This window comes from Herpailurus yagouaroundi, unplaced genomic scaffold, assembly GCF_014898765.1.
Source record: "Herpailurus yagouaroundi ecotype Mexico unplaced genomic scaffold, PumYag 159, whole genome shotgun sequence".
NCBI lineage: Eukaryota > Metazoa > Chordata > Mammalia > Carnivora > Felidae > Herpailurus > Herpailurus yagouaroundi.
The window spans coordinates 38,944,846-38,964,579 of record NW_024412400.1 but is presented as its reverse complement, the minus strand read 5'-3'; the positions used below and the strand labels follow the sequence as shown (position 1 = coordinate 38,964,579).

At 37.6% G+C, this 19,734-nt stretch overlaps 1 protein-coding gene across 6 annotated transcripts in view; it reads left to right on the top strand.

The window, feature by feature from the left end:
• SLC9A9 (solute carrier family 9 member A9) overlaps window positions 1-19,734 on the top strand; it is a 711,221-nt gene that overhangs the window by 321,144 nt on the left and 370,343 nt on the right. The window lies entirely within an intron of this gene.

The window sequence follows — 19,734 nt, the reverse complement described above, 5'->3', positions numbered from 1 at the left end:
TAAATGTTATTTGTGAGGATTAAATGAGATATTTATTATTATTATTATTATTATTATTATTATTATTATATTGTTATTTTTATGATATACTAAAATGAGGATGGTATTTTACTATCAGTAAGTACGACAGGCACATTTTTGCCTATTTTCCTGGTAATAGTAATGGATTTCCATGAATCTACCTAGTTGGTTAGTAGAATGCTCCCTTGACCAACTAAATTCATTTGTGACTTGCTTGGTTAAAGTTAGGAGCATAATATGTGTAATGTAGTAATTTTACGTTTATAAAACACAAATATACTTTATATTGAACTTGATAGGCAGGAGATAGGAATATGTGAAAGCAAATATCAGGTTTTGTTATTTTATCCACATGTATTTTGATATACATCTCTACAGTTATGGACATTGTTCTTATGTAACCATGAAGCCATTATCAAACCTACAAAATTTTCCTTAGTCCTTTGGTATCATCTAATACCTAGTCCACATTCAAATTTCTCTAATTTTCTTTTTATTAAAGTGTAGTTGACACACAATGTTACATTCATTTTAGACGTACGACATAGTGATTCAACAATTCTATACATTATGCTATGCTCACCACAGGTGTAACTACCATCTGTTACCATTCAATGCTATTACAGTGCTATTGACTATATCCCTATGGTGTACCTTTCATCTCCATGACTTATTCATTCCACATGGAATCCTGTACCGCCCCCTTTCCTTCACCCATTTTGCCCATCACTTCACCATCTCACCTCTAGCAACCACCGGTTTTTCCTCTGTATTTGTGGGTCTGTTTCTGCATTTTTTTTGTTCATTTGTCTTGTTTTTGAGATTGCACATATAAGTGAAATCATATGGTTTTTGTGTTTCTCTGACTTGCTTCACTTATCATAATACCTCTCGGTCCATCCATGTTTTCACAAATGGCAGGATTTCATTCTTTTTTATGGCTGAATAATATTCCAGTGTGTGTGTGTGTGTGTGTGTGTGTGTGTGTGTGTGTGTGTGTGTAACTTTTCCAAATTGTCTCATAATTTTTTAACTTATTTTTAATGTTTGTTTATTTTTGAGAGAGAGAGAGTGTGTGAGTGGGGAAGAATCAGAAAGACAGGGAGACGCAGAATCTGAAGCAGGCTCCAGGCTCTGAGCCATTAGCACAGAGCCCAATGCAGGGCTCCAACCCATGAACCATAAAATCATGACCTGAGCCAAAGTTGGACACTTAACTGACTGAGCCACCCAGGTGCCCCTATAAAATTGTTATAGCCATCTTATTTAGCCACGGATCCAATTTTCTACACATTGCTTCAGATGACATAAGGAGTGATTTTAAATAATAAAATGGTAGGATATTTTTGCAGAAAAAGACTTTAGGAATTAATCTAACACCCTTATTTTACAAAAGAGTAAACTAAGGTTTAGAGATGAATCATTTGGTCCTAATGCAAACATTATGGTCACTAAAAAATTCATGAAGGTTAACAGTAGCTTCCAGGGAAGGGGTGACCTTAACTTGGCTTCTTTGCCTTTTATTACCCTCTCCAATGTACCTGATTTTGCTAAAAACATAGAGTCCAATTATCTGATTTTGCTAAAGTCAGATGAGTTGTAGGAATATGTGGATTTTGGTAATGGAAAAGGGTGACCTGCTTGACTGAACTTGGTGTCTCTGTTAAGGGGGTGGCTTCCTCCAAGTGCCTGAAGCGTTTCTATACAACTGGTCTACTTGATGGTACTTACAGGACTGCTATCCTGGAAGATAGTCCAACAAACAGTCTTAACATAATACTCAATTAGCCAACAGAGAAAAATAAAAATGCAACATGACTTTTCAGCAGCTTGAGAGAGGAAGATCAGTCAGAACAAACAGAACATACACACATGGAATAAATTACTGAAGTTGTCAGAAGACAATTTGAACAAAAACCTGGTAACAAATCTTAGGATGGTCAAGGGCAGATAAAATTCATGATTTTCCAAGTAAAGAACTGAATAGATAAATTAAAGACAATGGAGCAATCTGCCCTCCACAGCAGATAATCATATGGCCCAAAATGTCAGTAGTGCCAAGATTGAGAAACCTGCATTACCCAATTGTTCACGTTAGGGTTAATTAAGACCTTTAGGGAGAAATTATAATGGTAATCCACCAGCCCCAGGATTTGTAGGGAAAGAGAATGCCACAGTTTCATCAACTTCTTACCCAGGAGATCTTTTGTAATGCCCTGTTATTACGACCCCCCCACCCCCATGAACACCTGTCTTAGTGTCTAGCCAATTATGTGTGCCTTGTGTGGTAAGGAGCTGAGCAATAATTACTTCATGGAAATGCAAGTTGAGCCTAAAGGGTGGATCTTAAACTTTTTTTTTTTAATTTGTCTTTTCACTGCTGTGAATAGCTGCCCTTTGAAAGTTGCACCTTTCCACTTCCCTCACCTTCCTTCTACTAGCCAGCAATCCAAAACAGCCTTACTTCTCCCTGGCAATTTCCGGGCCTTTTTTGGTATTATTATTATTGTGATTTGTTAATCTCAATTCCATTTTTCTCTGCGTACTTTCTCTATCTTTGATTTTGGGGAGGAAGCCAGTAGCCTGTGTTAGCTCGATGTCTTGGTAATGAGAAGAATGATGTAATAAAAATGCCACTTGTCTCTAAATTAAATAAAAATTCAATGCTACACTCATGAAAATATAACACTTTAAAAATATGAACTGAATAAAATTATATTAATATTTATGAATTAAAATAAGAGCATTAAGGGAACTGCCTAACCAGATATAAGAATCTACTACAAAACTATTATAATCAGATCAATATGGTATTGGCCTAGGATTACACAGACCAGTGGAAAAGAATAGAGGATCCAGAAACACATCTCAGTATAAATGAGAGTTTGACAAACATATTCAGCTAACAGGTATTTCAATCCAGTGGGAAAGAATGATTTATTTAACAAATGGTACCTGCACAATTTACTGGCTAGCCATTTAGAAGATAATAAAATAGGGATTATCTAACCATTTATAAAAATATGCTTAGAAGAATTAAAATGTAAATGACAAAATGAAGTAAAAGAACTGTAAGAAAATATGTATATCTTTATTTGCCAATTATAAATAGGAAAATTCTTCTTAACAAAGAATGGAAACCCAGAATCTATAAATAAAGAATAGACGTATTTGACTATATAAAAACATATTTAAATAACAAAAGATACCATTAAAAAGTCAACAAATAGACAACATTTTGGGGGAAAAGCATTTAAATGTAGAGGACAGATATTACTATTTCTCTAAAGTGTAAAGAAATACACTTTAAAATGACAATCTAGCAATAAATAACAGAAAAATGGAGAAAGACTATGAAGAAGTGATTCATAGAAGAGCAAATTCACTTGGGGTTCAAACGTGAAAAGTTGTGCACTCACCAGAAGTCATAGAAATGTAAAATAAAGTAACAGCATATCATTTTACCTGTAGCAGTTTGGCAACAATTGTAATGCCAAATAACAGTCATTGCTGACAGGGAGGCAGCAAAAAGTAGACTGCTATATACTGCTAGTGAAAGTTTAAATCATTAACAGACCTTTGGGAAGCAATTTGGCAAAAAGTATTAGAATTGAAAGTATATAGTTCCTTCTGGCCTAGTAATCTGACTTCTGGGAGTCTGTCCCACAGAAGTAAAAATACTGGGTTCCTAAGGATATATGGACAAAAGATGTTTATTGCAACATCTTTTTTAAGTAGAGAAAAAAAAAACAATAAGGAGCAAAGTGAATCCTATCAACAAGGGAAATTATTGGAAGGTCGTAGAACATCTACACCATATCATGTAACCATTAAAGAGGTTAAATTAGTGGTCTTCCAGCTGACTTGAGAGTTTTCCAGGAGGCATTATTGACTATGTAAAGCAAGATGTAGAAAAGTGTACATAAAAAATGATCCCAATATTTAATACATATATACAAGCGTATACGTATATATAAAGCAAGGCTTTTTTTCTCCCACTGCTTCTTTATTTTTAATTTTTTAATTTTTAAAAATTTTTAAAAATTTCCCAGTAAAACTAACATACACTGATATATTAGTTTCAGGTGTACGATATAGTGATTCATCAATTCCATACATTACTTAAGGCTCATCACAGTAAGTGTACACTTAATCCCCTCCACTTATTTCACCCATCTCTCTATCCACCTCCCCTGTGGTAACCATCAGTTTTTCTCTATAGTTAAGAATCTGGTGGTTTTTTTGTTTGTTTGTTTGTTTGTTGTTTGTTTGGTTTTGGTTTGTCTCATTTTTCTTTGTTTTGTTTCTTAAATTCCACATGAGTGAAATCAAATGATATTTCTCTTTCTCTGACTGATGTATTTTATTCAGCATTATTGCCTGTAGATCCATCCATGTTGTTGTAAATGGCAAAAATCTCATTATTTTTTACGGCTAAGTAATATTCCACTGTGTATCTACCCATTCATCTATTGATGGACCCTTGGGTTCTTCATTCATCTATCAATGGACACTTGGATTGTTTCCGTAATTTGGCTATTGTAAGTAATGCTGCAACAAGCATAGGGGTGAATATATCTTCAAGTCGGTGTTTTTGTATTCTTTGGGTAAATACCCAATAGTGGAGTTACTGGATCATTTAATTTTTTGAGGAACTTCCATACTGTTTTCCACAGTGGATGTACCAATTTGCCTTCCTACCCACAGTGCACAAGGGTTCATTTTTCTCCACATCCTCACCAACACTTGTTTCTTGTGTTTTTGATTCAGCCTTTCTGGCAGATATAAGGTGATATCTCATTGCGGTTTTGATTTGCATTTCCCTGATGATGAATGATACTGAGCATCTTTTCCTGTGTGTATTGGTCATCTGTATGTCTTCTTTGGGAAATGTCTGTTCATGTCTTCTGCCCATTTTTAATAGAGTTATTGGTGGTCTTTGTGTTGAGTTGTGTAAGTTCTTTAAATATTTGGGATGCCAGCCCCTTATTGGATATGTCATTTGCAAGTATCTTCTCCCATTCAGTAGATTGTCTTTTTGTTTTATTGATTTTTTTCCCTTTGTTGTGAAGAAGCTTTTTATTTTGATGTAGTCCCAATACTTTAATTTTGCTTTTGTTGCCCTTGCCCAAGGAGATATGTCTAGAAAAATGTTTCTATGGATGATGTCAGAGAAATTGCTGCCTGTGTTTTCTTCTAGGAGTTTTATGGTTTCAGGTCTCATGTTTAGGTCCTTAATCCTAAAAGAAATCCTTTAGTTTTGTGTATCATGTAAGAAGGTGGTCCCATTTCCTTGTTTTGCATGTTGCTGTGCAGTTTTCCCAGCACTGTTTGTTGAAGAGACTGTATTTTCCCCATTGCATATCCCCATCTCCTTTGTCATAGATTAATTGATCATATAATCATGGGTTTATTTCTGGGCTCTATTCTATTCCAGTGTCTCCCACGCTCCTTTAAAAGTATTCAGTGAGGTTAAATTGTTTTTCCACCCGCTGGATAAAAACCTATTTAAGTTGCAATTGGAGTCTCAATTCAGCAGTGAACATGTCCAATCCTGTGTAATATCCCAAGTTTTCAACTTAATTTAAGACTTCACGCTATCTGCCCTAGCCTGTTGAAGGTAGGTTGCCTACCTTTTGGAGAACAGGTGTGGCTGGGTTCTTTATTCTTTCCCATATGTCACATCTACCCTTTACTGGATGCAGTTTCTACAAAGTAGAGCCACAGATGTGGTAAGGAAATGTTTTATTTGATTGATAATTAGCTACCATCAGAGCAACTGGATAGCCATAGCCCATTAGATTTCTTATTTGAGAATCATAGAGCGTTTCACCGTGTCCCCAAACTCTAGTCACATCGTAAGCTGTCTGATGGCCTCGCCAAAGTCCCTTCCCCTAGGCTTGAGATGAGGGTCCAATACCCCTGTGTGATATTCACAGCTCACATGCAGGAAAACAACTCTCTTCACAAATCTTCACCTCTAGGTTAGAGTCTAGAGGGAGAGATTTTCTCATTTTTTTAGATATATATTTTAAAATTGTGCATCTCACTTCAGGACATGTTATTTTTTTCTTTGTTCCTTAAACTTCTGATTTAACATCTGTTACAAATGTGTGTATGTGATTATTACAAAGATAATTTTAATATAAAGATGTTTGGTGGACATCTATTAGAGTATAAATAGGGTTATTTAGGAGGAGGAAAGATACACGTTTAGGCAAGGAAGAGATGGGAAAAGGGGAGACGTGTTAAAAAGAAAAAAAGATAATTAAAACAAAGTAAACAAATAAACAGCATATGTACAATGTGATCACATTTATGCATTTATGTTGAAGCAGATCTATGTATGTAAAAAAGAACTCTTCAAAATTTCATAGAAGTGAGAAAATTAACCAATCATTTTTTATATCATGTTAGTAAATTACTGTGAAATGTGATGAGGAGATCTTAAGGGAAAATCTTCCAACTCAATATGGTATTACTGCACATGCCATGAAGTAAAAAAAAAAAGTTCAGTGACTTTGTGTATTACATGTATGTCACACATCTTGACTTGCTCTGGCAGCTAACGTGTGCTAAGAATCCCAAGTGCTTGATGAAGCCCTGAGTACTGGATGTTGGCTTTCATAAGGAGACTACTGGCTCTTGTTAATTGAATTTAGAAAATTCACTCTGGCATTATCCTGTCTGGAACTTAAATTAAATGCATGGATGATAATTCATTTATTGAAATTAGAAGCCAAGAGGAATATAGATACAGAGTCAAAGTCTCTGCTTTGCTAATGTTGAGCCCAACCAGCCTCTACTTGACAAGTGTCATAGCACCATGCTATTTGTATTACTGGGAGTTGGGAGTTGGGAGATCTGAGGTCTAGTTTAGTGCCTGCTACTGACTCACAGAGCAAATCAGGTGGCCACTTTACCTTTTTAGGTTTAATTTCCTCATAAATTCCAAGAGGACGTAGATAATTGCTGAGATAATTCTTGCTCTACTTAGTGGTTCTCCAACCTGAGTGTACTTAAAACTCACTAGGAGAATTTGTTAATATGCAGATTACTGGGCTCTGTCTCCAGATACTCTTATTCAGTAGGTCTGAGGTGGGTTCAAAAACTGCAATTCTAAGTGTCCATTTGTTGCTAATGATGCCAGTCCAGAGACCTAATGAATATAGGAATTGATGAGTGAAATATTTGTATTTCTGAGTAAACTGGTGAGTTATAGAGTGAAGTGGGCTGAGTACTGATCTCTGAGACATCCACCTCTCAGATTAGTGACCTCCCTTCTGAGATGCCACCAGCCAAGCTGTCTCCTGGCAGTGTCCATTACCCAACATTCCCAGTATGTGCTACCTAAAATCACAGGTAGGTGTCGCTGTAATTCTGGTGCAAATTGGTCCCAAGGGGAGGTGTGAGCTAGGGCCCTGAGGAATATGGTGCCAGCTCCTTTGTCTGTGGGTTAAAGATCTAAGAGAGCTCCTAGAAAATTATCTGCATAAAATGATCACAGTTAGGGATGGATCATAAACTTTCAATCCCAAGAGAAACGAACTGCCACTAAAAATAAAATAGACATGTGATGGGGTAGGAGAGTTACCTAAAAATGAAGTAAGAATAGGGTCTTCTAGTGGCTGAATTATCCTGGATATTGAAAGTGTCTGTTCATTAAGGCAAGATTAGTGTCATAGGTGAATGGAGCACTATGTTTTAGTGTTTTAACTTCTCTGAACCTCACTTCCCATGCTTAAAATAAATACTATAAAAGCAAAACAAAACAGAATTTACCTCCAGTTTCTTCACAGAATTACTATAAGATCAAATGAAATGCTTTATGGAAAATTATTTGCAAATTGCTAACTTATTAAATAAATGTTTATTAGCAGTGAGTTCTTCTAAGGCACTTTATTGGCTTTTTAGATAATACTATCATAGCATTCTTATTTGTTTACAATTGAACATAAAATTGCCAGATAACCATTCTTTTCTTAAGTAGCCATGATGAAATAATTATTTTCTTATATTTCATTACTTGTTCACCCACTTTCATAGTCTATCTCCAATATAAAGAGGTTTAAAGAAGAAAAATAATTGAATTATATTTATCTTCATGTGGATTCTCTACTTTTTGTAATATCTGCTATACATTTGGGTACTTAAAATTCCAAGTAGTTTCCCTGTGTTTCCAGATGCTGCTCCTGTAGTCATATAAGGCATTACAAAATGTTGTATAAAGGCTTGTATACTAACTTGCCTACTAGCTAGCCTCTATTTGAATTATATAAATCATAGTTCCTCTGATAAAATAACTGATCATGGATACTCTACCTTTTTATTCCCTGCTCTGTCCCCACTCCATCCTGTCCCAACCACAAATTATAAAGCCACATTCAGGTCTGTTTTGGGGTTGGTATTACACTGCTTTTTAAAACCGGTTCCACTGTTTCTCTAATGAAAAGCTCCTTTTCCTCATAAGTGGACTGCCAGTCCACACCCTGCATCACCGTATATAGCTTATCCCATGTGCCCTACAGTCACCACTGACCATAGCCATCCTCCAAACACATGGACACAAAATATGGCTTCTCATCCTTCAGGACAGTTGAGGGTGAGGTTTTCCCTCTAGCAAATTCTCCAACTCGACAAAATGACTATTATTGTCTCCTTGGCATAATCAGGAAGAAGCACGGGACAAATGCATAGCACTGAGTTTTCATCTTTTCTATTAACACTTTGAGGAAATAAGAGTCTTCTAAAATGAGAGATGTTTTTATACACTGTACTTGCAAGTCACTATTTTCATTCAACATTTAGGGTATGGGGTTGGGGGAGGAGGAAATCCATCTTTATCCTTTAAAGTTTGCCGCAGTGTAACTATTCCAGAGGCACATGAACTATCTTACCTTTGATCGTGTTGATAATCTGAAGACCCTTTCTACTTGGGGTTACTATGGTTACGGCTGCACCGGCGATGTGTGAGCTGCACTGCTGTTTTGATAAAAATAGGTATTAACTACCAGTCATAGTGCTTCTCATTTCACAGCAGTTCTTGCAGAAGAACAGCATATTAAAAAAAAAAAAAGAAAGAAAGAAAAAGAAAAGAAAAAGCCTTTCCAAAGAACCATGAAGGAACATCTGCATAAATAATGGTGATTGGTCATGTGTTTAAAAATATTTTTAATTAAATTCTTTTTAATTAAACAGGGCATTTTGCTGAATCCTTGTCTGTTATTTGCACCGAGCTTAGCCTTGAGGAAGATGGCTGATTAACAAACCCAAGAACCTATAATTAAAAGTAGAACTGTTATTTTTGGAGAAATGCCTTTCCAGTAAGGGTGACTTAATGGGGCTGTCTGATATTTTTTTCATTCGTCATTGAATTTTCTGGTTAGAATTTTGGGTTCATTTTCTTAACGTAGGAGAAGTGATTACCAACTGCCATAATCAGAAGAGTTTTTATTTTTTAGCTTTATTTTCCTTCAGTCCCTTTAGTCGACACTCTCCTTTCACTGTTGTTTTTCAATATTTAATTGCGGTCTTCATTTATTTCTTTTGTTTGGATCATGTCTTCTTTTTAAAGTCGTATATATTGTTCTTTTTTCACCTCTGGCCCACTCTGCCTATGCATTTCAGAGTTTTAGACTACCATAAGTTTGTGGTTTCTCATCACTGGTGTTATCAATATTCTACACAGGAATTCAAGAGAAAGCTGAATAACTTTCTACTTGTAGTCAAAAATAAGATGAAATGTACAAAGTAGTTCCTTCACTTCCAGGCTGGCTTAGAGAACAGAGGCGACATTCATTTAATATCTTCTAAGCAGCATCTAGGAGACTGAGATGGTTTTATGCCTACATTCTGAAAAAAAAAAAAAAACAAAAAACAAAACACTCACATACAGTTTAAGGTTCATGTCCTTGAACCATTTGCCCAATTCTTTGGGGAGAAACTTGGGTGACTCTACTTTTAGTATCTAATATTTGGTAGAGAAGTATTGTATTGTTATTGCTGTGGGAGAAGGCAAACAGTGAGGGAGTATTCAGGGCCCTTTCTTATGCTTTCATTGAATTCCAGGGGGAAAAAATTACACCTCTGAGGAAGTCAGAGGATATTAAACCAGTGTACTTCCCACGGAAGGCAGCAGGCTTCTGGAGAATGCAGAGAGACCAGCCATTTTCACTATGCATTGTGTTTCAAACCTGCATATGGTGTCATTTAACAGTACTCTATTGCATTTTCTGTGTCTATCCAATTCCATATTAAACACACTGGGATAGTATCAGTTTAAAAGCCTCTACATAAACCTAGGTCTATAAAACACCATCATATAAACTCAGATTCTATTCTTGAACAAATTTACTCAGAAATAAAAATAACAGCTTAGATTTATATTGTGTATCTTTTTCAAAGAACTCAAATAGCTTCATACCCAGCACTTCAGTTATTCTCACATAGTTTTCCTGGGTAGGGAGGATGTGTGCATTTAAGTGAAATAATTGGGTGCAGAGGATTTTTTAAAATTTTCTCAAGATTTTACAGTAAGTGAAGAAAGATTGATACAAAAACCAGAACTTCTATTTCCTTAGATAAGTAGACTATGTTTTTGTAAGTTACTAACAGCCATGTGATCAAAATATTTTATTGACTTTAGCTAATTTTCAGCTAGTTCTAAAATCAGTAACATCTTTATTCTACCCATCAAAGCAATGGTGCACTTGAGTCAATATTTAGAAGCAACCCAAAGCTACCAATTGGCAGCAAATGAAAAGCTCCATCTGAATTTTTTGCTTCGGAGTATGTCATCTAGTGATAACAACCATTAACTGAGTGTGTACACATATATCATCTAATTTGATCATCACCACAGTTAATTATCTCCATTCTAATAAACTGAGGTTCTAAATGCGTAAGTGGTTTATTTAAATTTACAAGGCTCATAAGTGCCAGAGATGAGAGACAAAGCATGTCCAATATTCTTTGTTCTATACCACTGCTACTTCTCAAAATAGAACAGTGATGTGCCAATTAGGCTTAGCACAAAATGAAACCCGACAGTCAAGTTCTCCTTTTATGATTAATTTCACTTAGCAAACATTTATGCAGCACCTGCTATGTAGTAGGCACTGTAGAAGTGGTTGAGGGAAGGGGTAATAAACCAGACACAGCTCCTGCCCTCAAGAAGCTCCTCTCTAAAGGGGGATGTAGATACAAGTTTGGTACCAACAAGTTGGTAGTCCAGGCAGCTTTGTAAGCACAGAAGAAGGGGATATGGACCCCTGTACCACTCCTGTGGGGAGGAGATCTGGGAAGGCTTAAAGCTTCCCTCACCTCAACCCAATATTTTGCTTGATTGAGGAAGATAACATGTCATTTGAAAGAAACATGAACCATGTTTCTCTCCTATAAGAGATGGCCCTATGGATAGAGGTTTTTTTGTTCCCATATAGGGCCACAGACAACATGACCTGCTCAAACTTAGTAAGATCTCCCTGGGCTCAGACACCTTTGGGGGTGTCCTGAGTTGATAATCCTGGGGGTCAGGGTCAAGGCAAGGAGGGCATATGCACTTGCTATTATAACTCTCTCCTCACTCATGCAGACAAGAATCAAATTTACAGTCATTTGTCCAGGACACTATTATATAGTTGCTGCTTAATTCCTGATTTCAATGCTGCAACCAGGCTCCATCAGCATAATTAGGAAAACATGTACACTCTACATGTGGAGACTTTGGCTTGGAGTTTGAGTCTGAGAGCCACAGAATTTTAGCTCTGGAAGGACCTTAAAGACAACCTCACTCAACTGCATTTTTAGACAGTACCTGAGGCTCTGAGAGAGAAAGTAAATGCCCAGTGAACAAGAATTAGGTACTCTTTCCAAGTGCAGAAATTTAAGGGGTAATTTGTGAGAGAGGGAAGTAGAGAAGAGTTTCCATTGCTTCTCTGCTTGACAATATCATTTTTTTTCCTTGAAGTAATTTTTGAGTGTCAAAGGAGAAACACATAGGTAGAAGGTATCATTCCATTTTATAATGGACAAACCCCCTCTGATGGTTTTGATGACATGAATAATAACAGTAATCATACCCATCCTTAACTGAGCTACAATATACCAGATATTTAACATGAATTATCCCATATAACTGTTATCCAAAACACTTACAAGGGAGGGAATATTTTTATCTCCACTGTACTGACAAAGGTTACTGAAAGCTTAGTGAGGTTAAGTAACTGGCTCAAGATCACCAAGTTTATTTGCATCACAGCTAGTATCTGATTGCAGGTTGGTTTTAGTTTGGAGCCAAGTTCCCAATCATTATCTCTATATTGGGACAGAGTTGTAAATAGCAAGGTCTTGGCACAAAGGTCTCTCTTCAGATATTAGAAACCCAGGTATGGAAAATCAGCTCCACAGAACATAACTGGAGAAGATAATAGATGACAACCAACTATATAAATGCTTCAGGATATTGAAAGCAGATAAAGCAAGACTCCAGGTGTTCTGAGGATGGGATTCCAAGAACACACTGAAAAACCGTTTGAAGCAATTCAACAGCTCTGTGGACAGCTGGGAAACAGCTGTGGCTGACAGACCTCTCTGGCTCACTGCTTTGGGGAACAGAATGGCTCTGTTTAAATGAAAGCAGTTCATTCTCAGCGATACTCAAAGGCAGACCTGCAGGACAGAAGTTTTGAAAGTCAGCATCCAGCCCACACATTCCATTTAGGTGCGAACGAAGATATTGCACATTGTGGCAAATTGGATGGAAATTTCTTAAGAGTATTTCCTTGGATAAGAGGCTGTTTGGCTCCCTCTAGGGCTCAGCTTGGCTGCCTAAGGTCAAAACCATGGAGCAGTAAGGCAATTGAAGAGTCAAGTTGAAGATGGCACTTACTCTCAGGCTGCTGTAAGTGCAGAGCCCACACCTACACAACCCTGAAAGTGAGTGCCTCCTTAAAAATGAGTTGCCTAGAGGAGCCAGCAGAGCACCCACTAGTAGCAAACTGGGATTGGGTCCCCTTGCCCTGCGTTGCCTGTCAGAGGCCCCTTGCTTTAGAATTCCTTGCAAAGCAACTTCCCTCCTAGAACACAGCCAAGAAAGGACAGAGGCTGACCTCTTACCTGGATACTACAGATAAAAAGCATTGTGTTGTTCAATTTATTATTTTGAACTGAAATGGAGACAGCTTTTTGTAACAAGTGCTGCCAGGTCAGAGAGTGGGCAATGAAGTGACTGATCACAGTGGGAAAATACAAGAGAGGCTGGGGCTGGTCTGCTCAAGGAGTTAGCTACACGGTGCATGACCTTCAAGAGTCATTCATTCATTCACTCATTTAATCAACAGAATTAATTCTCTAATGCACTCCAGAAACTATAAAAGGCATTGGTGAATATGTAGATGAACAATCGATAACCAGTGGTGATGAACTTTTTATCCAAGAGGACCAATTCAAAGAGAAGTTAAAATGCTTGTAAGCTATTTCTCAGGAGGTTATTTGTTTTAAGTGCTGCTTTCACATAAGAAAATGCATTTATCTACAGTTGAACTTCTGCATTCTTATATTATTTTCCAGTCCAGGAAGGATTACCATAGAGGGCTAAATTTTCAGATATGACAAAGCTAGTTCATGCTGCAGTATCTGATGTAGTATAGCACCTCTGGAACTGTTTTCTTTTTCTTTCCTTGATTGACCTTGTAAACTACTGAACTGCAAAGTGTGGCTTGCTTCTTGATATCATATCCTCTAAAGTCCAGAGATCTTCCCATTTCAAACAAGATAACTCACAACATTTTTTTAACACAAACAAACAGCTTCTTGGTGATGATGCCATTTCTGAGTCACTCAGGAGCAAGAGCAGCAGATTGACTGGGGCTGGCTTGGGGGTGGGGAACACCCACACCCAGGGTCATATACACAGTTGGTACTTACTAAGTTTTTATTCCAGTAGAAGGACTCCAGGTGGAGTTGTCTTGGCAGTGGTTAGATATTGGAGTCTGTAGTTGACAGAGAAGGGGATGGGCTGGAAGTTAAGATGACTGGGTGTGGATGAGATTTCCCAGGATGAGTTGGTAAAGTGAGAAGGGAACGGAGGAGGTATTCCTGGGGAGCATTTGTATTAAAGGAACAGGTTCACAAAGGAGAGAAAGAGAGGCTGGATGAGCTGAAGGGAAGCTAAGAGAGGCTAGTCTCCCCAGTATAAAGAAAGAGAGCACTTGGAGAGACAGTAATCTACAGTGCCATGATACACAGAGGGCTTGGCAGTTTGGAAGCCCAGGGAGGAAGTCCTGAGAAGGAGTGGGGAGGGTAGGGGTCCTCATGTATGGTATCCTGGGATGTGGGAAGTGACTCCCGAGTTCCATGTTTTATCTCCTCATTAAGTTTTGTCAGTTTTTAAAATGACTTTTGTCCTTTCTGATCTAAAAGTAGCTTATTATAGTAAATTTATAAAATTTATAAAACAAAGTTCAAAGAAGAAAAATTAAAATGGCCATTGCTTGCTTTTATCATGAGAGATGATTTCTAACTTTTGGCTTGCTCTCCTCAGGTTTGGTTTGCCCAGTTGTGCTGACCTTCCATCCTGGTTTAGACTTTGTTATTCCCACCTCAGCACCAATTCCTCATACTGACTTTGCGTGACAGTATATTCCAGACAGGATATACACTGGAAAATAAAATGATTTGATGAACTATAAAAGAATACATTCTGAGTAAATGAGTGATATGTTGTGCATGATGATCATACTGAGGGTGACACACATGGATAATTAAGCAGCACAAAGGGCCCCATAGGCACACATCTGCAAACCCACAACCTTCTCATTGGTCTGGGTTTTTCTTTGCTAAGCATGATCTAAAACATAGATGTGTCTAAGTGACTTCTTTTCTACCAGTGGTGGGCTTGGGGCAGGAAGGACTGTGCTTATGAGAGGTCGTTCCAGCCATATCCTTATTCAGTAATTCATTAATTAAAAAGTCAAATGCCTGGGTGCTTAACCTGCCCATCATTTTGTACTTCCTCTTGTGAGAGGGGGTCAGAGTGTACTGGTTTGCTAGGATGCCATAACAAATTACCACAAACAGCTTAGGACAATGCAAATTTATTATCTTACACTTATATAGGTCAGTAGTCCAGGTTGACTCAACTGGGTTCTCTACTCTGGGTCTCACAAGGCCAAAATCAAAGTGTTGATTGGCTGGGCTCTTACAGGAAAGCTGTGGGAAGAATCCACTTCGAGGATCATTCAGGTGGTTAGCAGAATCTGTTCCTTACAGTTGTGGGACTGGAGTCCCTGTTCCCTTGCTGACTGAAAACTGGGGACACCCTTGCCTCCTAGATCTCTCTTTGGCCCTTTCAGGTGATCTCCTCCACCTCAGAGTCAGCAATGGTGTATGCTATCTTTCTCACATGTGAAATCTTCCTGATATCCTTGGGTTTTTGTTTTGGTTTTGGTTTTGGTTTGGTTTTTTGTTTTTTGGTTTTTTTTTTTGAGTCTCCTTTCTGCCTTCTCTTAGGCCGCATCTCTCTGACTCCAGGCAAAGAAGTTTCTCTGCATTTAAGGTCTTATGTGACTAGTTTGGATCCTACCATATAATCCAATGTAATCTACCTGTTTTAAGGTAACCTTAATTACACCTGCACAGACCCTTTTGCCATATAAAGTAATCAATGCACAGCTTCCAGACATTAGTGTATGGACATCTTTGGGGGGCACTATTCAGCCTACCACACAAAGTGATGACAGGAATGAGTGGATTCATGATATGATTTCTCTCCTCATATCTTTTTTTCCCTTTCTGTCACACATTGAGTGTTGACGCTTCTCAATATTACTTTTGTTCACTCTTAACAGTTTTGCTAATCTTCTTAGAAAACAGGAATATTCATCTGTCATTTTATTTATTTTTTTTTAATTTTTTTTCAACGTTTTTATTTATTTTTGGGACAGAGAGAGACAGAGCATGAATGGGGGAGGGGCAGAGAGAGAGGGAGACACAGAATCCGAAACAGGCTCCAGGCTCTGAGCCATCGGCCCAGAGCCCGACGCGGGGCTCGAACTCACGGACCGCGAGATCGTGACCTGGCTGAAGTCGGACGCTCAACCGACTGCGCCACCCAGGCGCCCTCATCTGTCATTTTAAAACCTTCCTCTGCTCGCCTTAGGGTCTTGAGCCACAGGTTGAGACATGATAATATAAGACACTATTTGTTTTTATAACTTTCTGTATCAAGAGAAACATTTGTTTGTGAGGCTCACTTATTTTATGTGTACTGTGATCATGACTAACACAATTACCTCTTTCCTTACAATAGTTGCATTTAATGGGCCACAATGATATCTTTACCTCCAAGTGTTGATTTCTTGGGACCCATCCAAATTTTGACTGCTTTATGGCTCCACTGAGCTTTTCTCTGAATTTATTTCATGATTTGTAGGTAAAACCTTGCCTACCATGCTCATTTTTAAAATGGCAAAATGCTTAAGTAATAATTCTGATTGGAGAATCCTTGTACAACAGGATGAGTCATCCTCACTCAGATATTGGGCATACTGCAAAGATTCCCCATTAAACTGCGCCATGGCTCATTAAACACCATTGGTGAGAAAATTGGGTCTTTGTTAAATGTTTATGTTCTGTGCTAATGTTAAATATAGAATATTCCCATTTTAGGTACCTTTGGGAAAAATTTTAAAGTACTAGCTAAAGTGCCAGCATATTTCAGCCCATAAATTCCCAAATACAGGATCTAAAAAACACCACCCCCAACCCCAGATTTATTCTCATGTTTCTGTCTTTTCAATTTTTATGTGTCTATTTATTTTTCTCTCCTTAATGTCAAACCTCATGATCTTCAGATTACCCTCTTCTACTCTTAGTGACTTCTAAGGACCATATTTTTGGCTTTTAAACACAAGAGGAAGTAGATTATTCTGGAACACCATTCAGCCATGTTTGAAGTCCAGGAAAAGATGTGTGATTATCAGTGTTTTTATTATGCATCTACATATTGAAGAAACAATCTCTGTCCACAAAGCACATACATTCCAAAAAAAGCACTTAAACAAATACAAATAATAATGACAGAAATGTGATTCCAGAAGTGTGCTAGTGGAGTTAATGTGAAAAGAATAATTTTCCTCATTTAAGAGTTATTGGAGGGATGCCTGGGTGGCTCAGTAAGGTAAGCATCCGACTCTTGATTTTGGCTCAGGTCATGATCTCAGGGTCTTGAGATTAAGTCCTACCTCTGGCTCCGTGCTGAGCATGGAGCCTGCTTAGGAGTCTCTTTCTCTCTCCCTCTGCCCTTCCCCTGCAAAAAAGTTATTAGAAATCCTCTTCATGTATGCTGAAAGAATTAGCTCATTATTGCATGACAAAAGATACTAAGATCTAGGGAGCCTTGCTCAACAGGAATCCAAGAAGAGAATTAAGCTCTATAGAAAATGATTTGCGGACTTTTTTTTTTCATTTCTTTACAAGGTGATGCTTAGCTAGTATCACCCTTAATGCATAGAATATAAGCTAGTCCATTAAATAAACAAATGGCTTAAGACAATGCTTCTCAAGCTTTTTGTTGTCACAACCCCTATATAACTCTTCAAAATTAGGGAAGACCTCAAGGAGTTTATGTGTATTATATCTATCAATATGTACCATATTAGAATGTAAAAAATTTTAAACATATTTTGTTAATTTAAAATTATAATAATAAACTATTTACATCTTAAATAACATATTTTTATGAAAAATAAATTTCCAAAACAAAAACAATTTACTGAGAAGAGTAACATTGTTTTATATTTTTAAATGTGTTGTAATAGAAGACAGCTGGATTCTCATATCTGCCTTTGCATTCACTTGCACTATCCCACATCATCTAGCCCCTGGAAAATTCCACTGTACACAGATGAAAGACTAAGAATGAAAAATGCAAGTAACATTTTCATATTATTCTGAAAATGGTTTTGACCTTGGGGATCTTCCTGTGTGGGTCTCAGGAAGCTCCAGGAGTCCCTAGATGATACTTTGAAGACATTGCCTTCAGGCAATAGAGCTTATTTCTCCTAAGGATCCCTGATGAAGAAGACTATAATAGTGTGGTTGCATATAGTATTTTCTCCACTACTAACTCTGTACCAAAATGATATATCATACTGATGGCCAAAATAAGATTACAATGTTTTAAGGCTAAATCATTCATGGTGTTTTGTATAACTTCTAATTTAGAATTACTTCAGTGAAGTAACTTCTAGTGATTAACTTTCTAGATCTAGTATCACTTCTCTGTCCTATTTCAGAAGGGTGAGGTTTTCTAGTTGTATTTCTGGGTTATGATTAGCAGAGCTTGACTGGCAAAACCAATCTGTGTACTGATTCTGCTGCTGATTCTCCACTGAGAAGGATTAGACTCAAAGAGTTCCAGTATTTCATACCTCAATTTTTCTGGAAGCTTCTCCTTGTAATCTCACTATGTACAGTATTTCAGAAAAGTGGGGAAAGTTACAGGAAAATTTCCTCCTCCATCATCCCTCTGAGAAAAAGAAAACGCATTTTCACAATACTCACTTTTAGAAAGGAAAAATGCTACCTTGTTTATGAGAATTCCAGGGTTCTCCACCTGTCAGGCCTGATGCAATTCAGCTGCACAAGCCTGAGATATTTGATTCTCCATGTGTCGGGGACAAGTGTCATACATACTGATTTGCACAGACAACCAGAGAGATCCCTCTCCAGGGAAAGCCAGCATTTTGACAAGGCTGAGTGATGACTTAGAACAACAGGGGTAGGAACTATTGTGTGGAATTGCCCATAGACCCAGGCAGATCTTGTGCCAGGTCGTTGAGAGCTGCCACATTAAAATATAATTTGAGGGGCGCCTGGGTGGCGCAGTCGGTTAAGCATCCGACTTCAGCCAGGTCACGATCTCACAGTCTGTGAGTTCGAGCCCCGCGTCGGGCTCTGGGCTGATGGCTCAGAGCCTGGAGCCTGTTTCCGATTCTGTGTCTCCCTCTCTCTCTGCCCCTCCCCCATTCATGCTCTGTCTCTCTCTGTCCCCAAAATAAATAAACGTTGAAAAAAAAATTTTTTTTTTAAATATATAATTTGAAATTTAAATTCCTTGTAAAACAACAAAAAAATATGGGTCAGAAAGCTACTAATGGAGACCCTAGGGAAAGCACTGTCACTAAATTACCCTGAAGACTTCGAAGTGACTGAAAGAGCAAGAGCATTAGAAAAGTGGTCAGTTAAAATGCTAGAAGTAAAAAAAAAAGGCAAAAAAGCAAAACATCTTTTAAGAGTCAGCACATGGAGGCATTGATGGGGTCAGGCAGTCACCATCTGTATTTTTATTCCCAGGTATGTTTATTATATTTGAGATGATAAAAGACTAGTTTTGATGATCTAATAAGGTAATAAGGTTGTAGTAGGAGACAAGACTCTTGGTATGATGAAGAAATTAATCTAAATATCATATTACTTCACTGTTAGAGCTTTTCTCTTGAAGAATGAGAATTATATATGACCTTAACAGTTTTTCATAAAACTTGAATCATCCTGCCCCCAACCAGCAGACATTTTCAACTCTCTTTTAGCCTCTAATTTATACCTTTGTCTCCTTGCTCTTAGCAAGATCTTGCTTTCCTGAGAAGACAACACTATTTCAACCCCTCAATTGTTCTCTGCCTTCTCTAGACTTTGATCCAGCCGTTTCCC